The sequence below is a fragment of the Peromyscus maniculatus genome, chromosome 17 (assembly GCF_049852395.1).
Source record: "Peromyscus maniculatus bairdii isolate BWxNUB_F1_BW_parent chromosome 17, HU_Pman_BW_mat_3.1, whole genome shotgun sequence".
NCBI lineage: Eukaryota > Metazoa > Chordata > Mammalia > Rodentia > Cricetidae > Peromyscus > Peromyscus maniculatus.
The window spans coordinates 8892627-8916539 of NC_134868.1; the positions used below are offsets into that span (position 1 = coordinate 8892627).

General features: G+C 37.4%; 1 protein-coding gene and 1 pseudogene across 7 annotated transcripts in view; one reads left to right on the plus strand and one right to left on the minus strand.

Annotated features, from left to right (window-relative positions):
• The window catches only part of Marchf1 (membrane associated ring-CH-type finger 1), a 748496-nt gene that overhangs the window by 596328 nt on the left and 128255 nt on the right, over window positions 1-23913 (minus strand). The window lies entirely within an intron of this gene.
• On the plus strand, window positions 10815-11659 carry LOC102907157 (oligosaccharyltransferase complex subunit OSTC pseudogene; annotated as a pseudogene).

Sequence of the window (23913 nt, forward strand, 5' to 3'; positions counted from 1 at the left end):
TATTAAACATCTTTTATTTAATCTTTCTTATACTAAAAGAAATTAGGTTCCTTAATTGTGTGGAGACATCTGAATCCTAAAATACAGGAGAAAAAAATCCTATTCTATAAATGTGAGATTAAATATTTATTGCTCCTAGCTAAGCTTACAGGTCCCAAAGGAAATTACCTTCTGATGAAACTAGGTGAGGCTGGAGACAGGGGGTGTCAGGGCAGAGATAGTGCTCCATAGGATGCCCTGAACCATCTTTTGATGCCTCCAACATTACCTCTGACTTTCTTTTCACAGCCTCAGCTATTCACAGTTTTCTGACACTTGTTTTAGCACACGTTTTTGGGATTGCAGGGTTTCTGAATCACACAAGCATCTTGTAGATTTTATTATACACCGAGTTTTCTGACTCAGAGTGGTGAGGTCTGACTGGGTCATTGCTAAGGAACAGTGAGTGACACATCGTGTCCGTTGTCACTGGCAAAGCTCACTCTGCACTCACAGTGAAACGCCCAAGACTAAAGGCATAGTGCACAGCACTCTCCCTTTGCCTATCTTGAAGGACAAATGGTGATGTCACGGTTATTAAGAATGGGTCCCCAGGTTTGAAGTTAACAGAGAAACACTGCTCCTCTTTTTTTAAAAAATATAATTGCACGACCCCCCCCTCCTCCTCTTTCCTCTAGTCTCTTCATATATCCTTCCCAAGCCCACCCCCTCTCAGTATCCTCATCTCCCTCTCTTATTGTTATTGGTGCAAAAATATTTTCTCTCCGCAGTGACACTCACAGCCTTGCTCAGCTTCATCAGAAGATAATTTCCTCTAGGACTTGTAAACTTAAACAGGAACATTAAAAATTTAATCTCACATTTGCAGCATAGGATCTCTCCTGACATTTTAGTATCAGTATCTCCACACAATTAAGGAACCTAATTTCGTTTAGTGTAGGGAAGGTTAAATAAAATAGTATTCAATTATTTTTAAACTAAAATGATCCAAATAACATGATCATTTTCTTTGATTGTATATGTTAACTTTCATTTAGTGCTTTAGTGTATTCCTTCTGTTAATTTCATGACTTAAAACTTGTTTTCATTTTCATTTATCTCTCTATGTGAGTGTATGCTTGTGTTCTCTCCTCTCTCTCTCTCTCTCTCTCTCTCTCTCTCTCTCTCTCTCTCTCTCTCTCTCTCTCTCTCTGTGAGTGTGTGTGTGTGTGTGTGTGTGTGTGTGTGTTGATTGTGGAGGCCAGAAGAGGATATTGGATCTTCTAGAATTGGGGTCACCAGTGGTTGTAAGCTGCCATGTGGCTGCTGGGAACTGAACTATGGTCCTGTACAAGAACAATAGGTATTTAACTACTGAGCCCTAATAATTAAAAAATGTTACATTGCTGTTTTAATCTTGTGTAAACACGTTATTCTTAATCTTGTAAAAAATAGTATGTAATAATTAACTTTGCTGTTATTCATTAAAGAAACAAACTAAAAACTTTTAAATGCTTGCTCCAATTTTTAGTACTCAACACTGATAAAAATCACTTTAGTATTCCCCAAACTGAACTGAACAAGTAACTTCAGCTTCTTATATTATGACTTGGAGAATTCAAAGCATTTAATAATACGGTCACTTTTCTTGGGGTTACTTGCAAATGAAAACAACATTTGTTTACAGTTTGTTGTCAAGTATTGCATGGTAGAACCTGGGCTTGATTCCTGCTATCTGTCTCCAGTAGGAAAACCTCTAGTCTACATTGCTGTGTGGGAAAATGAATGGACATGGAAAAGGTTCCCTACCTGTCTTTTGCTGATTATGCAATTAAATCAATACATTGGCTGTCAGAATGCCACAGAGCTGTAGTCCTCTACTTTGGAAGCAGATGGAGGAGGGTCAAGGACACCTGGGGCCCTTTATGAGACCTGTCTTAAAAAGAATCACACATGTGTGAGTCCTAGATTTTATATAGGTCCATATAATTGTGTGTGTGTGTGTGTGTGTGTGTGTGTGTGTGTGTGTGTGTGTGTGTTTATGAAAGTATATGTGTGAATGAATGTGTGTGTTTACCACAGTAAAGTACAAGTAAAACTGTCTACGGGGACTAATGGAAGACAGGTGTTGGAAAGTAGAGAGAAAAGAGAGGGTGGGGGAAATGTGAGGAGGAAATGTGTTCAGCATTTGAAATCTTAAAATAAAAACAAAGATGACAGGACAGGATAATTTCTTATTTTCCTTGAAGTATTTCCTAAGATTTGAAAACATTTCTCTGATCTCATTGCTTTGGCTAGCCAATGGTGAGCCAGGATTACACTTAAGGATTTTTGCTTTGTTCAAGGCAGGGTTTCCTAGAGCCCAGACTAGCCTCTAATTTACTATGTACCTAGGCTGGCCCTGAATTTCTGATCCCCTTGTTTTTTCTTTCATTCAAGTTAGTTCTTTGTTAGCTTGACATAGTCTGGAATCATCTGGGAAGAGGAACCTTCAATTAAGAAAAATGACTCCATTTTGCTATGCCAATGTCTGTAGGCATTTTCTTGATTAATGATTGATATGGAAGGACCCACTGTGGACAGTCTCAACCCCAAGAATGTGGCCCTAGATTTTACAAAGAAAGCAAGCTGATCTTGCCAGAGGCTGAGAGTCAAGGATGGGCAACTTTCTTCTTGTTAGCTTCCAGTCTAAGACAGAGTATGCTTGATGTAAAGCATATCTCCATGATGGGTAATAGAAGAAATAATCAGGGAGTATGACCTAAGACAGACCTCAGTCTATCTGAGCAGTTCTTTAAAAAATTAAGAGGAGGGACCTTTGGGAGCCCACAAAATCTTCCTAGTGAGATCTGAGCTTGCTTTACACAGCAGGGCTGTATTAGGGAATGGCTTGACCATGTGTATGGTCAACAAGTGTTTGCGATGGTCTACACTTGGCTGTACTGGGGGGACGTCTTTATCTTCACCCCTTAGCATTCCTTTAAAAGCCCTTTAGAAGAGACAGAAGGGGATTGTGGGTTTTGACCTAGGCCCTCCTGTGCTTTCTTTTGTTTCTAACCATCTCTCTCCTCTATATTTCTATCTAAATATTTCTCACTTCTCCCTCCTCAAGAGTATCCTGGTGGGGGCGCTGGTCTCACTAGAAGCAACAGATCCATCTACAGCACAACTCCTGCACCTAAGGTTCAGAGAACATCGTGGATGTGGGGGTAGAAAGATTATAAGAGCCAAAGGCAAATGATATCTTCTGTAAGATTCTGTTTCCTAGAAATGTCAAAGAAGCTACACCTATGAAAACTTAACATCACACCTACTTTAACAAGACCCGAACAAAGGTGACACCAACTGACATGCTAACATAGAAACGGGACATCTTGCAGGATGCTAACCCAAGACAAATAACTGTAGGCAACTAAGAAATGCTGGGAGGAGGAGAAAGAGTCTTCCCCAGAAGAAGGCTTCCAATGGGTATCCACTACCAACTGGTTAGCACTGAAATTATAAACATAACAACAATTAAATGAAATGAGGACAAAGGCTATGAATTGAAAGAGAACAAGGCAGGGATACATTGAAGGGTTAAAAGAAGGAAAGTGAAAGGGTAAATGATGGGGGAATGTCTTTTTGTACACTGTGAAAATATGTTACTCTGATTGGCTGATAAACAAAGCTGTTTGCCCAATGGTGAGGCAGAATAGGGTTAGGCAGGGCATTCTAACTAGAGAAGAGGAAGGAAAAAGGAGAACAGAGAGGACACTGCCAGCTGCCACCAGGAGAAGCAAGATGTAAAGGTACTAGCAAGTCACAAGCCATGTGGCAAAGTACAGATTTATAGAAATGGGTTAATTTAAGATGTAAGATCTCACTAGCGAGAAGCCTGAGCCATGGCCATGCCGTTATAAATAATATTAAGCCTCTGTGTGTTCATTTGGGTCTGAGCAGCTGTGGCTGTGGGACTGTGGGATCTGAGTGGAACCAGGAAAACTGCAGCAGCAGGTAAATGATGTAAAGTATTTAATTTTAAGTAAAAAATTCTAAATGTGTATTTCAGAATCCTCAGGTTTATCAGTCTCTGATCTCAGAAAGAGCATAAACCCCAGGTAAAGCGACATGACAAGATTCTGAGACTTCTGACAGCCAGGGCTGAAACATGGACATGAAAAAGCATGTCTGTGTTATAAGCAATCTGTGTTACTAAGAAAAATAAGTGTGTTGATTAAGAGGCATCACATTTTATCTTATGGGATGCCATAGATCAAAAACTTCTAAGTAGCCTGCCATGCAGAAGACCCAGTGTTAGGACAAAAATATCCATGGAAAATATCCAACGACCAAACCACAATACAAATCAAGAAACCTTTAATCATTCAATGCCCTTAATTCATCCAATTATATAAATATAGTATTACAAATTGCTTTTCTCCCTTCTTTGAACCACTGCCTTTTTCTCTAAAACCAATAGTCTTCAATTAACATATATGTGTATAATTAGAACATTTCACTGATTTAAAAGGGATCTCTTAATTACTGAGTGACATCTAGAAGCAAAATTCAATCTCATGGAATTGTGAATGACTTAGAATTAATAGTGAAGAGAAGGCAAATTAAAATAAAAAATGCATTAAAAATCACAGTGGAAAAATAATAATTAGATCTTATTGGATCTGCAAGGGGATATTTGAAAAACACATTTTATTAGACAAGTTGCAGAGAATTCAATGTTTCTTATTTTTTCTTGAAAGTTATTTTTCTTGAATAATGCAAAAGGATCTGTTGTCTTATTTTACCATGTAAAGAAAAGTCACTACCACACCACACTGGTTTCCATCTGGAGCAGTGATTAGAAAAAGGCAGGAGAATAAATAAGCTGAATGGTTGATAAAAAATACCTTCTCTCTACATGGAAGAGAGGTTGTACAACTTACCAGCACCTGTGAAGAGGAGGAAGAAGAAATGGCTTGAAGCTATAGAACATTTTAAAGCAGAATCTCACCTCCTTGTACTAAGGAGATTACTTCAATGCTGCTTGACATCCCATGGATAATAAAGATAAGACCAAGTAAAGGACCTTTAATGCTTTGTAAAGAATTGAAAATAAAATAAAAATTAAAGCTAAACATACCTAAGGGAATATAAAAATAAAAAACCTAAATTTTTCAAATATCATGTTTAATAAATGATAAGGTTTTTTCCCTATGAATGTTGTCCTAACAGAAATACATTTAGGGGGATGAACCTTGACTCATCCTTTTTCATCCACACAAAAAAATATTTTGCAGGTGATCATAGATTTAAATGGAAAGGCTAAAGTTATGTGGCTGTTAAAGAAAATGAACAAAATGTCCTTGCAATTGACTCTTCTTATATTCAGATATGGAATAATTGGTCTTGATTTTTAATAAAACTAGTCCTGGGGATTATGGCTTCTTCTCACATTCAAATTAAGCACCATGAGATCTATGTCTGTGTGTATAGAGAATGGGTGCAGTGAGTGGACCAGACATAGTGGTTATATTTAACTATAAGTCAGAAGATCCCAGAAGCTACAAAGATGGTAGAAATTCAACACAGGAAAAAGAAAGAATGATGGGCAATAAGTGGGCACCTCCATGCAGTAAAACCTGAGATGTGAAGACTAGGGCCCAGAGCAGGTAAAGGAATGGTGCTTGGATATTGGGAAGAAAGCTAAGAGCTTTCCTCTGCAGAACTGCAGGAGTTAGGAACCCCATCCAACTGATAGCATTCATGATGGTGTACCATCATTTGCCCACTTGCTTTTAGCTGAGTCCAGCCCTTTCCTGGTCTATTTTTTCTATCCCCAAAACTTGAAACTCTTATCAAATATATTTTCTAGACCTTCTTCTTTATGGCTATTGGTTTTCTACTAATGGGAAGTTTGAAAAGGAAGTAACAGGAAGAGAAAGAGTAGGGTCTCCTTTCCCACTGCTTGTAGGGAATTTCTATTAGCGAGGCTGTTAACTGTATGTGTGACCAGAGACTTTAATTGTCTGCAGTTTCTAGAGAGAACCAGTGGATAAGGCCAGAGACTCCAGCTGCCTTTGTGGTTTCTAGAGAGAACCAGTGGATAAGGCCAGAGACTTCAGCTGCCTTTGTGGTTTCTAGAGCACCAGTGGAGAAGGGCAGCACAGAGCCAAAATGACAGCAGTGAGCTCTTCTTGGTCTTTTACTTCTATACCCTCTTTCCTTTTTACCCCATCAGGATTGAAAGAGTTTCCAGGGATTGGAGAGACAACTCCTTGGTTAAGAGTGCCTGCTTTGGGGCATCAGGATCTGTCCCTGGTCTATGGGCAGATTTCTGGAACCCGGTGCCTGTGGTGTGATGCCTTGCACAGCCTTGGTGCAGTGTGTAGGGGCTTGGACCTGCCTAGGCTCAGTGTGCTGGGCTCTGCTGACTCCCCATGGGAGACCTCGATTTGGGGGATGTAGGGATGCAGGGTGGCTTGGGAAAGAGAACTGAGGGGTGGGAGGAGGGAGGAGAGGAATCTGTGGATAGTATGTGGAGTGAGTAGAAAATTTCTTAATAAAGAAAAATGAAAGAAAAAAAAGAGTGCCTGCCTCTCTTTCATGGAAATTGTTTGGTTCCCAACATCCATTTCCCAAGTGCTTGTAACTCCAGCTCCAAGAGATATAACTCCATCTTCTGGTCTCTTTGGATAACCCCACACATGTGGCATATGCACACTTAGGACATACATATACACAAATAAAAATAAATTCCAATACTTAATTTTAAAAAAGATTTTCCAATAGTCTTTAGTATCAACTTCCTTCTCTCTCCATTCTTTCCAAACCTTTCAAAGAATTGTTCTGTATTTGTTTGACATATTTTAGGAAGATTGTGATCTTTCTAGATGGATGATGATTGATGCAAGGAGAGTCTTATTCAAAAAAGTTTATTGCATACTACAAGGGAGAAGAAAAGGCTTGAGCAGCTTACTCATGTTAAAGTAACACTATCAATACAACAGAGACAGAGCACAGCAATCTCCAGGCCACAGACTGACCTGCTGCTTGCTTTTTTGCTTTGTAACTGGAGTGAGATGGGAGACTTTGTAACTGGATGAGATGGAGTCATTGTCAATCACCCTCACTGTTATGCTTCATCACATAAAAAAATGCTCATGGGCCGGGCGGTGGTGGTGCACGCCTTTAATCCCAGCACTCGGGAGGCAGAGGCAGGCAGATCTCTGTGAGTTCGAGGCCAGCCTGGGTTACCAAGTGAGTTCCAGAAAAAGGCACAAAGCTACACAGAGAAACCCTGTCTCGAAAAACCAAAAAAAAAAAAAAAGTGCTCATGGGAAAACAATAGAAGGCAATATGGGGAAAGAAAATGACTATGGTGTATTATATGTAAGTATGAAATGACAGGATGAAACTCATTATTTTGTACAATTAGCATATGCTATAGAATATAAATCTAATCATAACAGATAAAAACGGAGAAAAACATGACTTCTGTGAGTTGTCATTCCCATACAAGGTCTCTATTATCACTGAGGACTCAGTTTTGTTTGTGGTCATTGGCATAGTAACTGTCTCCAAGGAGACAGCAAACCTAAACTGCCATCCTGTGTCTCTAAAGAAAGAAGTGTGTCAGCAAGGACATGGGCATTTGATCTCAGAAAAGCATCTGCTATGACCCTCCACCACTTCGTCTCATCCCACCTTCTCCGAGATAACACCTTCAGTAATAATCCTGGAAGCTGACTCATTTGTTTAAAATTTCTTCAAAAACACCTTTTAGAAGAACGGTCAGATAACCAAAGGAGGAAAAACACACATGCAGTTACAGCTCTTTATTCTAAAAGTCTCGGAAAACACCATTGTTAAACACTCCTTTGAATCTGAAAGTCCCATTAATACTCATTAAATCTCCTGATTTCAGGTGAAAGGGTTTGCAATTTTAATAAGAAACAAGGAGGGGGAGAAAGCAGCCTTTACAGAGACTGGCAGCAGATTGAAAAAATAATTATGTGAACATTTAATTACTCGGAATTCAATTGCTAAGAAAGGAATGATCAAGTTTAGTTAATTTTCCTATTAATAAAGCAGTCATTTCTTGGATTAGATTAATTACTGATCAAGAAAAATATTTAAATTTTCATTATTCTGAGCTCAAGGCAGAACTTATCCTTTACTGTTACAGGTTTGGAAAAATAAAAGGTTTCTCTATGGCCTGCAGGTATCTCATTCACAGAGAGAACTACATTCCATTCAGCTCTGGGAGGGTCTTTGTTGCTGCATAGAAAATTCCTGACTTGATTTAATAATTGTACCTTTCTTGTGATCTACAAATGTCAATAACTATTATATTCCCCAAATACTTTAGCTTTTACACACATGTAATTGTAAATTACCAAGACTATTCATGTAAGTAGCTCATAGAAGTCCTATACGATATACTTTTTAATTTAACTTGTAGTATCAAAACAAACACATCAGGCCCAGGATGATTAGTGATCAACAGAAATCTATAGGGCAAGGATGCTTTCTTCCCCCATACTAACTACAATTAAATGTTCCAGCTGACTTGCTTACCAATTGTTCTAGTATGTTGAGTGAAATTCAGCTGGACAAAACAGTACTATTTATGCTGTATATGGTAGATATATATACATGCCATAATATATACAGTATATTATATATTATCATGTAAAATATATATTTTACTATATATATATATATATATATATATATATATATATAGTACAATAGTACTATAACAGAATTTTAACTCATTTTTTATTAGTTCTTTTTATCTTGATATTCTCAATCATCCACATCGGATGAAACTTTGGGAACAATTATTATGATCATATAACTAATTAGCTGAGATTTTAATATAAACTTTAATTAGTTTAGCCTGAACTAAAATAGGACTTCATCTAAAAGCAAAAGTTTTAACACATTTGTGAAGACAGCAATCAAAATATGTTCTACACATTCATTCTTCACCCACCTGTTAAAAGCTAAAAATTGAAAGCTTTGTGTAAGTTTTATGTATGACTCCTGATATTACTGTTAGTGACTAAGTGCTGTGGATATCACTCTATATAAATAAAACACTGATGGCCAGTGACCAGGCAGGAAGTATAGGCAGGACGAGGAGAGAGGAGAATTGGGGAAACAGGAAGAAGGAGGAGAGACACTACAGCCACCGCCAGGACAAGCAGCATGTAAAGACGCCGGTAAGCCACCAGCCACGTGGCAAGGTATAGATTTATAGCAATGGATTAATTTAAGATATAAGAACAGTTAGCAAGAAGCCTGCCACGACCATACAGTTTATAAGTAATATAAGCGTCTGAGTGATTATTTTATACATGGATTGTGGGACTGTGGGGCTTGGTGGAATCTGAAGAGAAGCTTTCCAGCAACAACTAAGGAATGATAATGTGGTTGTTATAAAACAAAGGTACATTAACAAATATGATGGCACCTGTTTCTTCAGTCACTAGTTACTTTGTATCTCATTTCCCAAATTAATTCTCAAAATCAAAAACATACTCCACCTTTAGTTTAAAACCAAGGACCTTTAAATTGAATTTTTCTTCAAACCTGTGTGGCAATGTGTCATATAACATGTATCGGCTATTTGAATCACAACCATAAAGCATCAATTATAATATGAAGCTTGAAATCCCAATGTACTTTACAATGGTGCCAGGCCTTTCATTTTATGAGTTTCAGGAGTATTGATCACCCACCATGCTGACCTGGTACCACTCTTCTACTATTAGCACATCCATCAACACCTTCACAGCACAAAGATGAATTAAGAAGTAAGAGCTGTCAATCCTTGAAGGATGCTACTTGAAATTCAATACCTCTATTTTTTTTAAATGTTAGCAACTGTATCCTCAGTCAATTTAGTTAAAACTCAGAAAAAGTTTCCCAAATTATGGACAACATATCTCTGTGGATATACATATTTGTGTATGTGTACCGGTCCATATGTATGCATACATGTACGTGTGTGTGTGGCTATGCATGCACAAGTGTGTGTGCTTATGAGGGCCAGATCTCAGCATCAGGAGTTTTCCTCAATAATTGCTTTATTTTTTTGAGGCAGAATCTCTTCAGGAAATTCAAATCACTGTCTTGGCCAGAGGAGCTTTTCAGTGACCTCCAGCTAACTGCACCATGTCTCCAGGATCAGAATTACAGGTGCTCACCACATGCACTCAGGTTTACACATGGGTTCTGGGCACCTGAAGTCAGATCCTTACATTTTATGGTAAGCACTTTATATGTTTACCCAACTCTCCAGACCCAGTATATCCTTGCATTGGTACCCCAGACCAGCTTTGTCAAGAGCTACTTACATCCCTAAGAGAATATACTTGTGATTGACATCATAGTCACCTAAACTAGATCCAGACACTGGGGTTTAAATTATTTACAGAATTCTGTTTAGAAGAGAGATTACCAAAAGCAATGATGTTATTGCCCCCTGAGGCAATTGACAACTTCTATGTAGCTAACTCAGCAATTACCTCCCAATGTTTTGTTCACCTTTCCAAATGGATTGATTAAATCCACATTTCTCACATGTAATTCAAATCAGGTTTAACATTTTTATCTACTCCTACTTTACTACTGATCTAAATAAATAATTAATAAAATAAATCCATAACAAATAATTGTAGTAGGTGGGTAGCTGTTCCAGCTTTGACCTGAAAGTCCTAGCCGCAGTGAGGCTTCCAGTAACTGTCCCATCTACCTATAACCTGCCCCTGAGGCAGGGCCAGGATGGGAGCCCTTAGGACCCAAGATCCAGATGTGCTGGCTCTCTTGGTTCCTGGTAATCCTGGATGCTGAATGATCAAGCAGAGAACCCAGATGGACTGCACTTCACCTCTCTTGGATCCTTTACTAGCTGTAAGTTACCTCCCTAAATAAACCTCCCTTTTAACTATGTGGAGTTGCCTTAGTAAATCTCCCAATAATTAATAATTAATACATATTCATTTTTATGAAATTATATTCTTAAAGAATTTGGATTTTCTTAAAGGCACTGAAAACTTTTAAATATTCTATTTTAATATGTCTATACATTCAATGATAGAAATAAAATGCAAATTTGTTTAACAAAAATAAAACATCAATGAACATTGAATATTGCATTTGAACAACATTTCAGATCTTTAAAACATAGTATTTCAGTGTGTTTCTAGGTGGAGTAGGAGGCTGAAAGCCAGAGCACTGTCCATACTACTGCCAATATGGAGACCCTGTTCCTTTCTTAGAGTTCAAATGCCCCAACCTGAACCTGAAGAAGCCACCCTGGGTGCACATGCCACCAGCCATGATGGTGTATGCCTTAGTGGTAGTGTTTTACTTCCTCATTACCAGAAGAACAATCTATTATGTTAATGTTGAACCTCCAAATGTTTGCTCAATGACAATGAACATGGGCATCAGAGACCAATAGCTTTTTCTGCTTACAGAGTTAACGGACAGTATATTATGGAAGGACTTCCATCTAGCTTCTTGTTTATAATGGGAAGTTTAGGCTTCATAATACTGGATTGATACAATGCACCAAATATTCCAAACCTCAGTGGGTTATTTCTCTTCAATGGCTTTGCTCCTGCTGAGTTTCTTCATGGCTGGAATACTTGTGGGAATAAAATTGCCTGGCTACCTGATGGGCTAGTGCCTTTTGAGAAGAAGTCAGGGGATCCTGGATTTGAAAGGCTGAACCACTCCCTTGTGCGATGTGGAAAAGAATGAAGAACACAGTCAAAGCATTGAGTGAGACCCTAGCAAGCAATGAAAACTAGGACCGAAATTCATGTTATCAGAGACAAGTTCATTACAGTATTTTTTTCTGATGACCCATTCTGATGTGCCAACTATGTTAAGTGGCATTTTATTCTTAGTTTTTTTAATTTCTTAAAGAAAATATACTCCATTTCTAAACTTTAATATTAATCAAAGTGATTATTTTTTACAAAGATATTTTCTCTCTCATTAGCATAAGAAAAATTAGACAAAACAACACTCAAAGTTGATTTTATTCTTCAAAATAAGCATTCCAGGACTGCACAGATGGCTCAGAGGTTAGCAGAATGTACTTCTGTTTGAGAAGACCAGAGTTCAATATCAAGTAACCAATTCAGATGGATCACAACCAATTTTAACTACAGTTATAGGGAATCCAATGGCCCTAGCCTTTATGGGCACCCACACTTATTCATACACACCCCAACACACACACACACACACACACACACACACACACACACACACACACACACAAATAAAATAAATCTTAACAAAATAGAATATATGTTCCATAATTTAAAAATACCAGGGCAAGTTACTAGATTTTCTGCACTAAATTTCAAGTGTCTATAATCAAGAATCACTACGTACTTGCTGAATACTTGTTGACATTACAAACTTGTTGACAGTAAGGGCCCCACATTCACTGCAAGAGCTTTAAAGAACACATGAGAATAAGTTGGTGCTTTACACTGTCAAATTTATAAGACTAGTTTGCTCAGTGGTTAGAACATTGCCTGGTATTTCACAGGACCAAGGTTGGATTATCAGTACCTAAATGTTGGCTCACAACCATCTATCTTCAGTTTCAGGGAATCTGACATCATCTCCCAGCCTTTATGATCACTGAATGTGTGTGTTATACTGACATATATGCAGACAATGAACCTATACACATAAGGTTTTCAATTAAAAAATGTTTCTTTTCTCACATGAAAATACAAGAATAATACTAAAGTGGTGGTATAATAAAAAAAGAATAGGTAATGCCAACCAGATGATTCAGGCTAAATGTCATTGGTCAGAACAGAGGCATATGTTCACTCCAAGACAAGTCACTGGCCCAGGAGAAGATGTTTACCATTCTGGTTTGACTCAGAGATACACTTTTTAAATTCAAGGGGTATCTGTCAGTGCCTAGAGATGCCCAGATTAAGGCAGAAAACAAACAAACAAACAAACAAAAAACAGGTTAGAGCTGATGGCACAAGATGACGGGAAGGTTGTGGTAGGTATCCTCCACAAAGTTTCACATCTGACTGTTGTTTAAGAAGCTAGAAGATCTGGAACATCATGTAGGTATGTTTTGAGTTAATGCAATGCAAGGTAAGTGTGGTTTATTAGTACATTTTCTCTGGAGGGATAAGAAGTGTTTGCTGTCATTGTATTTTATAAATGTGTGTTTGAATATCATCTGTCAACACCTTTACTTCCTTTAGAAGAGCAGTTGGTATTTTTAGCACTTTAGATTTTAAGTCAATATGTATCTTTTTGCCTCCTTCTACCTTCCTGTCCATTTTATTCTGTTTTTATGCTTTATCTGTTTGAGATTAATTTGTGAGAAATAACTCAAAGGACACCACCAAGGAAACCAGAGAGATAGTTTAGCAGTTGAGAACACTTAATTCTCTTTGAGAGGACCTGAGTTCATCTCCAAGCACCCATATCTAGAAGTTCACAACCACTTGTAATTCAGTTCACAACCAATGCCCTGTCGGTTACTCAGTCTCCTGCACATACATAGTGCACATAAGCACACATACATAAGCATCAATAAAAAATACATCTTTTTAAGGTATCACCAAATAAGGTGGCTTCATGCATGTGAAATGTATTTAATGTATGGCAGGAAGGAATGCATATTGGATTAACATGAAACTAACTCCAGAAAGGGAAAAAGAGCTTCCCCATGCATCCTAAAAAGGTATCAATGTATATGCATATACCATGGACTCTGCTCACTCTTTGGTAGGCTTTGTAGTGTTTTCCACAGGCAATTTTACAGTGTTCCAAATAGTAAAAATGGAAAGAAAGAGAGGAAATGGTAAGAGAGGAGGGGAAAGGAGGGACATAGAACTCATTCATAACAAATAGCTAAGACGATAAACAACAGTAAATTATAAATTTTGCTGCTAGATTTACAAATGAGGAATAATGATGGTTATTGTTACACTGTCCCAGGGCAGTATTTTAACTATGTGCTAGTCAACATATATAAAAAAAAGGTAAGATGTGAGTGAAGATCTCATAAGGAGTATTACTAAGTTGAACCAATCACAAAGTTTTGAAATACAAAATAATGAGAGCAAATATTTAAAGCTATACTGTTTAATTCTGAATTAGACAAGTAACGAATAAATAAACTAGAAGCTATCAGAGAAATATAGAGAGAGGTGATGGATGATGGATGGCACATAGATGATAGAATGCTAGTTTATATTATATAGACAGACCAATAGGCAGGCAGACAGACAGACAGATAGAGATGGGTGGATAGGTAAGTAGATAGGTAAGTAGGTAGGTAGGTAGGTCGGTAGATAGAAAGATAGATAGATAGATAGATAGATAGATAGATAGATAGATAGATAGATAGATAGATAGATAGGTAGATGATAGATAGATAGACAGACAGATGCCAGACAGTAGACAAAGAGATAGATGATGATAGATAGTAAAAGAGTGGCTGTTAATGGCAAAACTTGAGGATTTACACAATCAAAATGCACCAGAAAGTTGAATGATTAAATAACAAGTATAATGATATAAATGCATTGATAAAGGAAGTGAAAAATATAGACCAAATTAAGTTTTATGTGTTCCAAGTCCTGCATGTCAGGGAAACAAAACAATGAAGAAAGTTAGCATTTGATTCACATGTGGACAGACATACTATGATCTCATAATGCCTTTACATCAAATGAGTGTGAACTATAGTGTTTTTCCTAGTGGTTTCATGCCCACCACACTGAGTTCAAGTCCCTTACCAATTAAAACTTCGCTGCCCCTTTGTAAAGGGGACATTTAGAAGCATTTCTCATAAATTATCCTTTTCTCAAATTCATTCTATTTTTTCAATATGTTTTGAAAAAAAAGTTCTTAAAACTGAAAAGTGTACAACTTATTCAAATAACTTTGTCAAATGCCAATTCTTTTTGCCTATGATGTTGAAATTACCTAAAATCCTGTGACAAAACTGCCAGCATTGCAATGAGTTCTCGCACCGGGGGGAGGGTTTTTCATTGTTAGTTTTGTTTTGAGTTATTTTTTGAATCTCTGGGTAGTTTGGGCCTTTTTCTCATATTTTTCTTTAATGAAAATTAAATTTGGTAAACATAATAAACATAAAAAATTATAGTGTGACTTTGACTTAATTATCATTTACAGGTAACCCTGCAGCACTTTAAATATGTCAAATTAAAAAGAATTTTTTTCTAACTTAAAAGTGCTCTTCATGCCTTGTAGGTATTCCCCACTCTCTTGCATGTTCCTCTGACTACATGTTAGAATGGTTTAAACATTTGACAAAAAGAACAAATGTAGGTGAGGATGTGAAGAACCAGAATGTCCCCACAGTAGGAGTAGAAAAGGAAATAATATAACCATGGTAAAACCAGTATTTGGGCATCCACTACACTGTAAATATAATTCTAATCCTTCACTAGATTTATTGAGCATAACTAGCACTGGATTCCTTACCATTAGCTTCATAAATGGCATTTCAGTGTAAATACTCTCTTCCGGCTTCAGAGTTTCCTTACCGCATGTGGTCTTCAGAGTCATTCCATCGTACAGAGAAGCCGTTGATGGCAATATTCCTAGTACATGATCATGGTAAAAGGCAACAGGGGGAGGGTTTATACAGCATCAGTGGCCACACAGTTAACAGTTCATAATGGGCACTGTACCATCAACTCATCTCCACCCTTTCATGATCTTAAATTCTATAATGACACTTAACTACAGGACTCTGTGCCAAAGTTCAAGAAGACACTTCCTTATGGTGTGGTAGAAAGGTGAGCTAGTACAACTATCATAGCATATGTCATATGTCACATGTCACCTATCAGTGTTATATATAATGAGACACATGGCAGAAAGGATGATATATTGTGATTGAAGCTGAGGACTCCTCGATGTGTCTCTTTATTGCCTTATACATATGTAATTTTGCATTAAGTCATTAAATCTTTCTGTAGAACAGTGTTGTTATTTGGAAAGCGGAAACATTAAGGGCACTTGCATTATGGGCAGGTTTTATGGTTAAATTACAGGGTGTAAAATGTTACTTGTGTTCTTTTTTTTAAAAAAAAACTTATTTTATTTTGCATCTGTGTGTATGTGTTGTTTGTCTATGTGTATGTATGTGCACATATGTACTGTGCCCACAGAAGCCTGAAGAGGGTGTCATAGCTCCTGGAGATGGAATCATGAGAGGTTGTGAGCCATTCAGTGCTGGTTCTGAAAGGCAAATTTATGTGTTCTAGAGTAGCAGCAGGGCTGGTCATTACTTAGTCTTCTCTCCAGCCCCATCATGATATAGGATTTTAACATATATTAACCTCAAGTCCTAAGTCCACTGAGTTTATCAACCCCAAATCTTTACAACTCCAGTAATCTAGATCTGACCGTGATAGTGATTACAGTGTAATTTAGAGGCACAGATTCTCCCATCCTTGATGGAGTGCTAAGCTTACTTCGCTGTTACTGCATTCTATTTATTTGGTTCTATTAACTTCAAGAGAATCTAAATCTATTAGCAGAAAGCTGTAGATGGAATGAAGCATGTTGGTTTCCCTAATTGGATTAAATGGAATGTTATAATAAATAGCTTCATTCTTGACTAATTATGGTTAACAGCCTTTACTTTTCAAAGTTCGTTTAGCAATTAATGTGCATGTGGAATCACTTGGTAGACTATGGGGGTTACTACAAAATCGAAGATTGAATTACAATCAAAGCTATTGAGTTTAGGACAAAGAAAAAAGTCTTCTTAATCATAATATAGTTATTAGGAGTAAACTTAGGGTACATATTTCACTTTTGACATGTTTAAGCATTAAAATGAAAAAAAATTGGAGATAATTCATGGTACTTAACAATATTAAATTGCCCTTGATGCAATTTTATTTTCCAGTCACTTTGATGAGGATTTCTTGAGAATTTTAGTGTGAACAAGTAAATAAAAATTGGTTGGTTTTCTTGTCGAGGGCAAACAATTGTTTCTGGGGGTTAGCGAACTAAATGACAATTTTAACAATAGGAATAGAGAGGAGGGAATAAAACATGAGAGAATACAGCATCATAGGCCCATAATTAGTATATAAAGAAGATGTGGTACTTATGTCAGGAAAATAAGTAGAGCCAGGAAAGAGAACATTCCAGGTCTGAGGGCATTTGTTAAGGTGAGGACACCTTATGCACTGGGCAATTATGAGGTTGGAAAGGTGATGAAGAATTAACTTTGTACTTAAGGAGAAGAGGGTCTAATTTAATATTGAAAAGTGTTGTCATAATGAGTTCATTCTACTGCAACACAATCTCTCACATGTGTGGTGATATTTTATCTATATCCCCCAATAAAGTTTATCTGAGGATCAGAGGAAAAAGCCAGCCACTATATTAGACATAGAAGTCAGTCAATGGTAGCACATGCTTTTCATCCTATCACTCATGAGGCAGAGATCTGTCTAGATCTCTGTGAGTTCAAGGCCACACTGGGAGGGAACAGAGCCAGGCATGTTGGCACACACCTTACATTCCAACCCTAGTTAACCATGGAGGTCTGGAGGTCTGAACAGACAGACAAAAAGTGACAGAGCTGAGCAAGAAGAGGAAGTGATGTAGCTGGCCAGAGAGAGGAAATGAATTGGCAAAACAGAAAGGAATATGGGCGTGGGTATACAGGAAATAGGTGTCTTTGGAAACTGAAGGTTGGTAAGGTGAGGTTTGCTTTGGCTTGCCCTCTTCCTCTTATCTTTCAGAATTTACCCCAATATCTGGCTCTGGGTTTTTATTAATAAGACCATTTAGCGATTTGTCTTACATACATGAAAGAAGAGACATAAAGAATGTACCACACTTCTGAAATCTTAAGATTTTCTCCACATGAGCTAACTTTCCTTGAATGGGACTATATGTAATGTTTCATTTTAATGAATAGGTTAAGGTGGAGATGTCGGCTGCAGTTTCTGCAACTGGTTACAAATGGCACCTCTTCGCAGCTTCCTTGTATGCTCTGGCTCTAGATTACCAATTCTGGGGAAAGTAATGCCAAATCATAAGTGTCGCTGTAGCAAGCTACAGAAGCGAGAGGCCAATAGCCAGAGATAAACTGATTCTTCAGCAAATGGGGAAGCTAGCCTCAGTTTACCTCATACTGGAGGGCATTTGCACGAAAATTGTTTAGCCAGAGTCACCACCAAAGGTACTCCTGAGTTCTTGAGTTCTTTTAATTGCTAAATTGTTATAAAGCAGTAAATGGTATATGCCACTATTGCATATTTTGGTAAAATATGTTTAAATGCCATCTGTTTTTTTTCTGTCTAATGTGATGAATTGTGAGAAAATGGTGAAATATTCATTAAAATATATTTAGTGTTAAGATTTCATGATTCCTAGGCTATTAGAGTAACCTTATACATGAAAGCATTTCTAAGAAATCTGAAACATTTCATATATAAAAATAGGTATGATGTTAAGCTCTGGTCTCTACATGCACTTGGAAAGTGAATGTGTGTGCATGAGTGTGCACACACACACAAAACACTCACACTCATCTTTTTATTTTGGCAGATAGTGGTGGGAGAAAAGAGCACTCTAAAGTGTTTGACACACAAATTCCTAACAGGGAGAACATAGCTAAATGGTAAATGGGTGTAGGAGCTTTGATATGAAATGGAACATGAAGAGCTGAGAATCAAAGTTGCTCTAGAACAAGATGCACTTACTCAACCCAAATCATATATAACTAGTCATTGAACTCTCCAAAGAATGTGTTCCTTCTATGCAGTTTTCTCTGAAATTCTAATATTATAGGTCAGAGTCAATGACAAATGATAGTAATGTATTTTGACAGGAGACTAAGTTATTAAATTTATTACCAACTCTTTTCAGGACCTTATGACTGATTATTGACAACTTACATGCTTAGCCCTTGTCATATCATCAATAAATGTCAGGAATCAATTCCAATAAAGTACTATAAAATACTTAGTGGCATGACTGACCAGTAAGAAATTTGTAAAATAAACCATAATATCATTGCATTTGCATAATATCTGGTCTTAGCAAAGAGGGCAACCACTCACATAGTGAGTTTGATTAGTTCACAAAGAACAAAGTCAGCACTAATTTAAGGAAAACCTAATTTTAATCAAGCACCATCATTTTGATTCATCATAGTGTGGTCCTAATCATAGTCTTCACTTGAATGCTGAACAAAAATGATTGCTAATTTTGAAGGTTAATATAAAAAGTCATCATTCTACATTTATGCCCATTGCTATAAAAACATACTTCGTCATAATGATTAAATAGAGCTCTTAGTACTCCAATTGTTATCTGTGTGATTATAAGGTCATATAATACTCATAATGACAATGAAATTGATGAAGTCAAGGACCCAATATAAAATGATAAAGACTGGTTGGTATAAAACAGATCAGGCTCAGAAATATGATCATCATGAATGACACTAATAATCAGCAATACAAATACCTGCCTCATACCCTGAAGGTTAGAAGTACTATTTCTGATCCAGAAATTCACCTTGGCCTAGATATACAGCTACCAACTGATATACAGAATCTGATAATGATGTCTTCACCATGTGGTTATTCTACTATTAAGCTATGCTTAATATATTTAATTAAATTCCATATCAGAACTACAATGTGTTATATCATATAGTAAAAGAGTATAAATTATCCTGTGTATGACTGATGAAAAATGATTAGCATGATCTTATATGCATATAACTATAACTGTGTATCCAATGTTAGTAACAAAAGCAGCCCAGGTAACCTCATTTTAGTTCACCATCTTAGACGTTGATGCAGATATTACTTTGGTCTGCTGTAGATTCACTATCTGGGGTGAGTAGATTTGTGTATATCATGTTTTCTGAGGAAGTTTCATACAGCACAATCCCCTGATTAAATATGTGCCATTTATTTTTTCAGAGTATTTAATTTATAAAAGCTTTATTATTCCAGAAGGAAAGACAGCACTGAGAAATATAAAAGAGTATCAACATTCTATTTTAATAATCCATTTACATTTGGACTATTTTTATTTTGGTCAGCTCTTGCTAGCCATAGTTCATGTTCGGCATATCCCTGCAAACACTGAGTTAGCAAATCCTGCACTACTGGTTAGGTTCCCAGGAGCATAGTGCCACAGTACTGCCATGAACCAATCAATATAGAACCTGATTTTTTTTTTATTTTTCTGTTGAAATACACCTAAATTATGTCAGTATAGATTGCTGATTCATTAACTCTGACTTTAGAGTCAGCAGCCTTATGTACAGAGCAAGTGTAGATCATCAGTTTATTTAGGTCACACTATTTAGTTGGGGTTTCTATTGCTGTGATAAAACACTATAACCAAAAACAGCTTGGAAAAGAAAAAGTTTATTTCAGCTTACAACTCTCAGGTCACACTCCATTGTTGAGCAAAATCAGGGCAGGAACTTAAACAGGGAAGCAACATAGTGACAGGATCTAATGCAGAAACCTTAGAGAAATGCTGCTTACAGAATTGTCCTTCATGGCTTGCTCAGCCTGCCACCTTATAGCACCCAGGACCACCAGCCTAGAAATAATGGTAACCACGGTGAGCTGGGCTGTAGCTGGAGTTTTCTCCAGTCCTGCCTGGCCCACGGTCAGGACAAATCTCTCTCACTCTCCAGTCCCGCAGCCACTCAGACCCAACCAAGAAAACACACAGAGACTTATATTGCTTACAAACTGTATGGCCATGGCAGGCTTCTTGTTATCTAGTTCTTCTGTCTTTAACCCATTTCTATAAATCTATACCTTGCCACATGACTCATGGCTTACCAGTATCTTACATGTTGGTACTCATGGTGGTGGCTGGCAGCGTCTGTCTCCCTGACTCAACCTTCCACTTCCCAGAATTCTCCTCTCTCCTTGTCCCGCCTATACTTCCTGCCTGGCTACTAGCCAATCAATGTTTTATTTATTAACTAATCAGAGCAACACATTTAATATACAGAACATCCCACATCACTGGGCCCTCTCATATCAAACATCAATCCAAACAATGCATCACATTCTTGCCCAAAATGATTATAGTTTAGGTCAAGTTGGCCTAAAACTAGACAGTATATACCACAACTTTCCTGTGCTTTGAAACATTAGATAGTACCGCAATGCTATGCTTAGTCATTTTAGACAATTGAATCACTAACCCAAAGCACAAAAATGTGAGCAGGATGGCACTAAATGAGCCACAGAATATATCTTTGGTCACCAGATGCAAATATGTTGGTTTGACCTCAGCTATGAATGTGCTCAAGAGCAACTGAAGTATTTTTGCCACTTTGTGAATATTCACAAATGAACACTAAAGAGCAAAGTATTGATTTTTGAGGTTATAAATAAAACTTAGCAAGTATTTGAATTCACAAACATAGGATCTAAGAATAATGAGGATTGATTATATGCAGCCCAGGTGATTGATACACCTTATTTAAAACACATTTCAAATCATGGCTTTGGAATTTAAATGCCATAATTTTTCTATAACCTTCTACCAACTGGATAACCAATATATTCCTGACAATGCATCCTCAGTTGGAGGCTCTATTTCACCCAACCCTTTCTATCTCTGCACATTAGTAAACCCACCTCCACACTCCTTCCTCCCAGTCTTTCCTGTGGCTCTTCAAATTTGAAAATCCAAGCACCTCCTTCTAAAAGAGTCAATTCCCAAATGTCCTGAGCAGCCTTTTCGTAGATCTCTTTTTCTTTTCATTTTATTTTGTTCTCAAGTCTTTTTATAAATCACATGATCTGACAGCATGATTTCATTCTCTTATCAGTCTTAATGCTTTTTTAAAAAGCTGGTTATTTCATTCAAAGTCCAGTTAAAACAACATTCTTCACTGATACCAGAAACCTGTTGTCTGAAGAAACTAATGGATTAGTCATCGATAATGAAGTGGTTACAACTACTGTTTCTCTCCTTTGATCTTTTTCTGTTTGCTATTGCACCTCATTTCTCTCATTTAATTCTTATTCTTATTGCTTGAATTTTATATTCATTTTTATATACATTTCCAAAACCAGGAAGGGTCAATTTGACCAAGCCCCACAATAAGAAATATGTTTCTATAACATGATTTACTGTATTATGATATACAAGTGTGTACATGCGACACACACACGGTGAGGTGAGGGAGAGGGATAGAGAAAGGGAAGGAAGGGGGGATGGAGAGAGAGAGAGAGCATGAAAATTTCCAAAACAAAATAACAAATAATTCTTCCCTTTATTAAAAGACACTAGTATTAATTTCAATTCTATTAAATTACCTCTTTTAAATAATGCTCCTCAAAAAGTGTTTCTTGGAACTGAGGATATGCCACAATATTAGGGCATTTGCCAAACAAACCCTAAGTTTGATCCCCAACAGCATAGAAAAAGTCATTCTGGAGCTGGTGAGAGGGCAGGCTTTGCAGTGCATGAGAGCAGGCGCCGAGATCCCCATACCCACGAAGAGCTGGGCCGGGGGCAAGTGTCTGTAACCCAGGGGCCCCATAGCCATAGGAGCAGAGAGACATGTGGCAGAGACAGGAGCATGCCAAGGAACTTGCAACCCTGGTATCCTGGTGTACACAGCAGCAACAAGGTCCTGCCTCAAAGGAGGCGAAAGGTAAGTACCACCATCCCTCTAACCACCCAACGTGTACCATGGCATCTGAGCATCCACGTGTGTGAGCTTCTTTCTGTTCCTGAACTCTCCTTCCTACATGTAGAGCATCATTTTTGCTTGACCTAGAAAGAAGCCTAAAGGCTGCCAAAAACACAACATGAAGCAATTGTGGGTTTCCGGTAAGTCACTTTTCACAATATTAAAAGGAGGAATTAGTGTGCATGCCTGCGTGTGTGTGTGTGTGTGTGTGTGTGTGTGTGTGTGTAGCATATCATCTCTACAAGAAAAAAATGTTGAAAACTATATTAGAAGTGTTGAACTACTGATTCATGTAACATTTTAAGGTACAGTCAAGAAATTTTAAAACCATTGATTTATCTACACATGTAAAACAATAGTTTCTACTTCAAAGTTGGATTTTGAAATAAACAAAAGTAGTTCAACAGCCCTGAGATACTATTGAGATCCATATTATAAGGTCAAAATTTTTACACAACAGTGACACAAACTTTGGCAATTTAACAGTGTTTTTCAATTTTTATGATAGAGTTCCTAGCCTTTCGTCACAGTGGCTGACTTTCCTTAAGCAATTCTTGAATTTAACTCAAAGCAAATTCTGAAAGCCCTAAAACGATAGAACCAATTTATCTCTATATATTTAGCTAGGCTATGGTGTGATACTGTGTGTTTTAATGTGGGAATGGGCGCTCAAGTGCAGGTGTCTATAGAGACTAGAAGAAGGTGTCAGACCTCCTGGAGATGAAGTTAGAAGTGAACTGTCTAATGTGGATACTGGAACCACACTGGATCCTCTCTGCAAGAGTGAGTGTATTCTCTTAACTGCCGAGGCATCTTAAAGCTTCACGCACAGCTCCGAGAGCCTCTTAATCACAGGGTTTGACATGAGAGCAGGTAGTTCTTGACATCTTTGATTTCCCTTCTTGTTTACAGGGTGTTCAGATTGCTTTGTCAGGAAGCAGTATATGATGAGTGATCCAACCTGCCTTGAACATAAGTAAATGCTTGGAAAAAAAATGTGGACATGTTTTGTTTCAGAGACTTTGTTTATCCAAGTCTCCAGTTACAAGACCATGACCTCTCAAGCAAGCATTGAGGTTAATATACACTCTTGAGAACATGACTCCTCATAGGATTTTTAAATATGTGAGTGTATATATAAATTCTTCTTCTTCTTTAGCAATTTCACAGAACTTTACACTGATTTC